Genomic DNA, 7,405 nt, shown 5'->3' with positions numbered 1-7,405 from the left:
GTAAAGGAGTAAGTTTTCATACTTTGAAACAAATTATAGTGATATTCAACAATCCTGGGGGTACAAGTTGTTTAATTTGAAGTAATTTTCATAATGGAAAAATAAAAACAATGTTGGTTTAAAATAGTATTGAAAGTGTATTTTGTATTAAAAATGTTAGAAAGAACTATAGATGAGGATTCATTCATGAGTGGGCAGAATTTTCTAAACACAAAAACTCTGGAAGATATTGAAAAGAAAATTTGGTAAATATATATGAGAAAAGCAAATGATACATATCATTTCTGTAATGAGATGATTTGGTACTTGATTTTTACTGGATATTAAAACACTTTCTAAATGTTTTTTTTATTTTTATTGCAAAGTATTGAAATATCATTTAAATTAATAGGCCTCTGTCATTATATAGTATGAAATAAAGAACATCATACTACTCTTCTTGCCAAAATGTTTCATCTAAATTCAATAAAGCCCACATCTAATGTCTAATTTGGACAAAATATAGAGGTTACAGAAATGTAGAGGTTACAGAAGCAAGTTAAAGGTCAAAATGTGAACAGGTTAATATTAATGTTATGACAAAAAAGAAGAGAGAGAGAAAGGTTCATGATTAAAAGATACTGAAGAGACAAAATAAGTAAATCCAATCCATTGTTTTTTAATATGTATCCTGATTTATTTTTCTTAAGATTTTATTTATTTATTTGACACAGAGGAAAAGAGAGCACAAACAGGGAACCTGATCAGGAGCTCAATCCCAGGGCCCTGGGATCATGACCTGAGCTAGAGTCAGACCCTTAACAGACTGAGCCACCCAGATGCCCCGAATACTTCCTCATTTATACATACAAAATACAAAACACATTTTGGAGATAACTGACCAAATTTTAATATTTTCTGGGATTATTACAGCTAATTTCTTTATGAGTAATGATATTATGTGAATTCGTGGAATATACTTTAAAACATAAAACCATCTCCTTTATAACATTGATCAAAAACTAAAAATCTAGAAAAAGGAAAGACTTTTGGATCTGTAATGAGTTTTCTAAGTCAAATATGGACATACCAGAAATTGTCAGCACTGCCACTTATACTTGTGGCCTTACGGTTGTAGTGTGCTCTGGACAACCTCTGTGACTATTTCTATCTTTGCGAATGATAATTGTTTTGTTTTGGTTTTGCTTTTGGTTTTAGGAGGTGTTTCTTCCTACTTATGAAGCAGATGAGAAGTGCTGCAGAATTAATAACTCCTGTGAGCTATCTTCAAAACGTCAATAATGAAAATAATGAAATTAATAATGAAATAATGAAAATTAATACATACATACATAGTTTCCTTGAACCTCAAGAAGAATAATGCTATGGGATTTTTTTAAGATTTTATTTATTTTATTCATAAAAGACAGAGAGAGGCAGAGTCACAGGGAGAGGGAGAAGCAGGCTCCTCACAGGGAGCCCGTTGTAGGACTTGATCCCTAACCTGGGATCGTGCCCTGGGCCAAAGGCGGACGCTCAACCACTGAGCCACTCAGCCGTCCCAGTGCTGCGGGTTTTATACCAATTCCCAAAAGTTTCCTGTAGGATTGAGTTTTGAGTTTTAGTTGCCCACTGCAGTAACTGGATTAATAATACAGTTTTATCTGTCTTCCTTTTTTCGTATATTAATCTCCATTTCCCTGAAGGATTGCACATGAATCATTGTCTCTACATCTGACTCTGTGGAAAACAAGAAAAGATTTGGTACCAGAACTGGACCTAAGAGCAACTTCTCGGGATAGAATTTTGAGTTGGATTCCGGGCTGGCCAGATGGCAGGGATGATTATGCTGCTGGTAAATGGGATGGTGAGACTGTATCAGCACTGGCATATTTTAACATCACAATTACTAGGACTCTCATATACGGAAATTTGGGATATGTATACAAAATGCCCTGGCTAACCTAATGTGTCCAGAATTTGAGAAATAGGGTAGCAATAGTAATAATAAGTCTGAGGAATTGGAGGGTTATATCCTGTTCAGCACCATAAATGTGCTGATGAGAGGCAACGGGCAGAATTAAGTTAGTCAATCTTCAACTCAGAAGCATGATGAGAAAGCCAGAGGCCTCAATGGATGCACTTAAAAAGAACTTTACTTCCAAAACTGGAGCTCAGTTTGGGCAGAAAATCAAACTCAAGATCTGATTGTGATGGTATCAAGAAAAGGCTTAATTCACAGTTGAAGCATGTCTCTGAGACTAGAATCAGGGCACCATCAGGAAAAATGTAGGGTCCTGAGACCTTGGGTGGGAAGCATTTGAGTATAAGCACTTGAAGACTTTAAATGCTTAGATTCTCCTCAGCCTACTGGGCTATTGGAAGTAGTTGCCTCCCCCCTTTTTTTTTTTTTTAAGATTTTATTTATTTATTCACAAAAGACACACAGAGAAAGGCAGAGACACAGGCAGAGGGAGACGCAGTCTCCCCATAGGAAGCCTGATGTGGGACTCGATCCCAGGGCCGTGGATCACACCCTGGGCTAAAGGCAGACGTTCAACTGCTGAGCCACTCAGGCATCCCGGCTGCCTCCTTTTTACTAAAAGAAATAGCACTATTTATACCCTGTAGACTATGTAGAAACTTACCTAAGAAGGACACCTTCTCAAGGATAGCCATACTTCCTTTTATGGCTTCTAGGTGAATAAGCAGTAAAGAGTCAAAGAAAAAAGACTAATCATAGAAGTACTCTCTCTGCTTTGGGAGAAGAAAATAATATTACTCATGGAGATAAGTATGGCAGGAACTTTAAGAAAAGATCCTTGAGTGGATCTTGAGGTTGCTCAATTAGGGTTGGTGGTGATGTTATCGAATATCAGGCTAGATAAGGGAGATTTCACTAATATGTTGTTATTTACAGGTGAGTCAGGATTTATGTCCTGGCAAGGATGTTTAGAGCCGATGCACTACTACTAAGTATGTACTACTGGGATGTCTATGTGAAATTTAGTAAAAATGATGACCTACGGCAAATGAAGTTTTAAGGAATTGCCTTGGCAGAATGAGGAAGCATTCAAAAGACTCAGAGAGGTGGGCTCACTGGGATGGATTTGTTTCATCAGTAGAGAACTCACCAACCATGTTCTACAAGAGGTTCCCTTCAATAAACCGAAAGGAAAATGCTGGTTATATGGTCACTGTCATTACTGAGTCAAGGGTGACTAACCTCTGTATGCAAGGTTGGTATCTCTTCACCTCCAGGGGCAAGGTGGATGTAACTAACAAAGTCTGCAGCAAAACCACAATAGTGGCTTAGGCTACTGACCTCCAAAGCTCTGTGGTGATGGCATAAATTTTCATATCTGAGTCACTTCTCAGATTTAATTCATTGCTGGAAGGGAAGTTTGGGATCCCTGAGGAAGGACTTTGCAAAGTCAAACATGTATGCACAGTAACAATTCTCAAAATACTGTCATCTTTTTCCTACACAGCAATAATGGGAACATGTGGAGTCCGGAAGTAAAGTCCTGGATGAGGTCTGTCTCAGGGTGGTTCAAAGGGGTCTAAGGACACAGTTTTATTCCTTACCTGATCCTGAAGGGTAAAATGGGGTTAAATATATACAATAAAGCTTTCAGAATCCTGAAACTTGTGATCCAACCTATCTAAGAAGATCTATACTGTAGAAAAGTACAAGTGGAAACTCCTGAAGCTAAGATCTTGTTGGCCAAGAGAGAAATTAAAAGCAGCACATCTGAAGTAGACATTTGTGCCTCAGTTGAAGACTCAAAGTGGATAGCATGACGGTCCCCATCATTACCTGCCTAAGTATTGATTATTATTACAATTTTAGTTATGTATCTGGGAGTCATTTAATTGTTAATAAGCCCTCACAACTTTGTAGAGTAAGATAAAAATTTAAATGGCTTTATATTCTCATTTTATGTTACTGAGGAATAATGAGATTCCTATTTGCAAGCATTATTTTTAACTGCTGTTGAAGTGAAAATACAAAATCTATGAATTCAAGAGGCAAGTGCCATTTTTGAAGATGGAAAATATTTTTCCATTTGTTGAATTTAAATATATAAAAAAGTTGAACATGCATTTGAAAATGTCTTTGTAAGGAGTTACTCTGGAATAGAATGTAAAAATGATCAGTCTTTTCTTCTGAAGACCCAGAAATTCCTTATCTGTAGGTGACCTAAAACCCAACTATTTTTATATGCAAGAACCATTGCAAATGACTAACAGAGGACCATTGTGTCGGGCTGTACTTTTACAACTGCATTTTAACTTCTTGCGGAGTTCTTAAAGAATGTACTATAATGTGCATTGCCCACATAGAGGAAAAATGCATACTTCTATTCTTAGATGAGTGTTTCATAAAAGCTCTTTAATTTTTTTTCCTTTCTTGGAACAGCTTGTGGTGGCTGTACTCCAAATCAATTATGGGTTTAATGGTCAACTAGGCTAAAATATGTCATATACCATTTCCAGAAGTTTCCTTTTGTTCCTTAGATTCATTGACATTTTTAAAATATCTATTATAAATAAAAACTTATGCAATAAGAGCACCAGTTTATCAGGTGAATAGTGTTTACCATGTAGGAGACATGGTTGGTTGCTTCACATTTTCCTTCCTCTTTTCTAACAGAGGCCTTTTTTGTCTCAGGTAACCATAATAGAGCCTTATGCACCGGAGAAAGCTGAGGCACTACCAGCTCTAGATGAGGTCCCAGTATTTTATTTTTATTTTATTTTTATTTTTTATTTATTTGAGGGGCTAGTATTTTAAAAGTAAGTGCATTCAACTTCCAAGGTAAATTCCGCTTAGAGCTTCTGGGAATAGTTTCATTGTCTCTAAAGAAAGCTGTAGGAAGAGATGGTCCCACTCCACCTGACTTTAAATGGTGAAACCCAGAAGAATTTTAGCTATTCTGGAACAATCTTAAAGATTACGTCAATACTTAGGATGACAGATGGGAGATATGGAAAGGACAATGAACCTTAATCAAATTAAGTTTACCATAATTTCAATGTATGTGAGGCAATGTATTTTTTATGAAAAAAAAAAAAAAGGTAGTTTGTAGCTAAAAGAACCCAACATGTCTAATAACTGCATGTTCTCTACTACCATTTCTTGTATTTCATATCTTCCAGGGGCTTATGCATTCACTTCTAAAATCAATGGTGTCTTGGTGGCATCATACATTATTTAAGGAATCAAAATTTATATAAAAAAAAATCTTAGAACCCAATATTATCCAGAACTGTTTTTCTCTTTGAAAAAGAGTGGAATACAACTCAATAGTAATTCTAACTACTGATTATCAATCTTAAATTGTGACACAAAATATGCTACGCACTTTTTGCATGTTATTTTTATTTGACTCTTACAATCTCATAAGACTGGTGTTATTTCCTTCATGCAAATAAAGAAGCCAAAATTCACAGAGTTAAGAAACTGGTTCAAAGTTAACTATAGTTTTAGATGAAACAATCAGGGTTTGAATATGGTATCTGTCACTCTTAGACCCTTAGAAGTTCCTCTATGTCATCAATTTAGCAAAACAGAGAACAACTCAAATTAGTTGTCATCTGGAATTCCAATTAACTATATTGGAGGTAAGAAAAATTTTCTCTTACTCATTTGAGGAAGTGAAGTGCACTCACCTACTATATCAAAAAATGATAGCATGATTATATTATCCATATTTTGTTGCAATCAGGTCGTGAAACAAATAAGCTTCAACATTTCAGTGGCTTACATCAACATCTATTTCTTGTTCACACTAGCTTTTTTTTCCCTTTAAATTTAAAAATCAGGATTGGCTGAGGCAGCTCTATTCTCAGATATGATTTGGATTCAGATATACCCTACCTACCTCACTTTCTGGAGCTAATAGCAATCTGGGGCATGCATGTTTTCTTGTGACAGATGGCAGAAGCACAGGCCTGCAAGCAACTTATCATGCCTCTTGAACCCTGTGGTGAGAAAAGGCACACTGGTGTATTCAATTGGCCAAAGCAAATCACGTGGAAACTGAGGTGAGGTGGGAGCCTGTACTAGTTTTATGGTGGTAGCAGAAGGGAAAGGAAGAATATTTAGAGAGCAATAATGTAATCTACCTTAAATACCAGCATATTTTACATATTAGCTACTATGTCATAAAAACTAATGACTCACTTGCATTTTAATTATACTAATTCCTTATCATTATTATATTGAATAACTTATGTCTGGACAAAAAAGAAAAAAAAAACATGAAAAAATCTTCAAAGGATATAAAATGATACCCACATCCTTATTTTTCCTGAAGTAAGCACTGAACTTTGCTCATATTTACTTAACCTATCACATTTATACAACTCTCAAATCTACTTAAATATTTGATGTAGTACATAGTAATTACCAGCCATAAAAAGTAAGACAACTAGACACTTACACATGTCTTTTTCTCCCTTCCTTTGCTGTTGAATTTGAACAATAACCACTACATAAAACCAATTACATATTATGCACACTTAATTACCTGAGTTCAGTAACTCACAAATATGCCATTTAAGTGTAGGTTTGATTCTGGTCAATTCTTTTTACATAAAGAATTCTCTGGTTAGAAAAGCTTAATATGGCTGCTCAGTTCCATTATCTTGGTGGCTTCTCTTTTGCTCCTTCTGTCTGGAACTCTCTTCTGTCATTTGGTGTGACTGAGCAAAGTCAGGTGGTTTGATCTTTTTGAGGGCTCTTCCATCCTTTTCCACTTGTCCTGTCATCCTCACAACACTGGCACTCTGGTGGCAAAGGAGAGCCCAGCGTGCCCTCCTTAAGCAAGCATATGTGTCATAGACGATGTTAGCCTTCTGTAAAACATCACGATGAGCAATAATAAAGGAAGTCTGAAGCACAGTACCAAGAGGTTCATTTTCTCAGGAAACATCCTTGTCACAGCTTCTAGCATGATAAAAAATGAACCTGTGTACTTGAGGCAGAAAAAAAAAAAAAAAGCAGAAGATATATTAACATTTTCATGTTACCTATAATTCATCCTGAGATTTTTTTTTTGTAATAGTATGGATAAAGATGCTTTTTGCTATTGTCTTGGACCAAGTTGACTAAATAAGAATGAACAGAGGGAATAAACATAGAAAAGAAATGATTTTAGCTTACAAAATTGCATGTGATTTCACCGGAAATTCTAAAAGAATAATTGCAGAGCAACAGGGCCTAGTGTCTGTCTATTTTTCCCTTCCAATTTTTCCTAAAAAAAAAAAACAACAAAGAAACAAAAAGATAATATGTGTAGTCTCATTTGTGAATGGATGAAATGTTGGTGAATTTGGTGATAAATTTCTCAATAAAGCTTGCTCAATAGTTACGTTTTTAACATCTGGCTCATTAGATACAAATGTACTATATGATAGA

At 35.6% G+C, this 7,405-nt stretch overlaps 1 long non-coding RNA gene across 1 annotated transcript; it reads left to right on the top strand.

Annotated features, from left to right (window-relative positions):
- The first annotated feature begins 1,701 nt into the window (after positions 1-1,701).
- Positions 1,702-3,798, top strand: LOC144282962 (uncharacterized). Its single transcript, XR_013351371.1, has 3 exons — positions 1,702-1,834; positions 2,900-3,069; positions 3,471-3,798. It is a non-coding gene; the product is annotated as an uncharacterized LOC144282962 (long non-coding RNA).
- Positions 3,799-7,405: the final 3,607 nt, after the last annotated feature.

The sequence above is a fragment of the Canis aureus genome, chromosome 14 (assembly GCF_053574225.1).
Source record: "Canis aureus isolate CA01 chromosome 14, VMU_Caureus_v.1.0, whole genome shotgun sequence".
Classification (NCBI taxonomy): Eukaryota; Metazoa; Chordata; class Mammalia; order Carnivora; family Canidae; genus Canis; species Canis aureus.
This window is presented reverse-complemented; position numbering and strand designations above follow the sequence as displayed.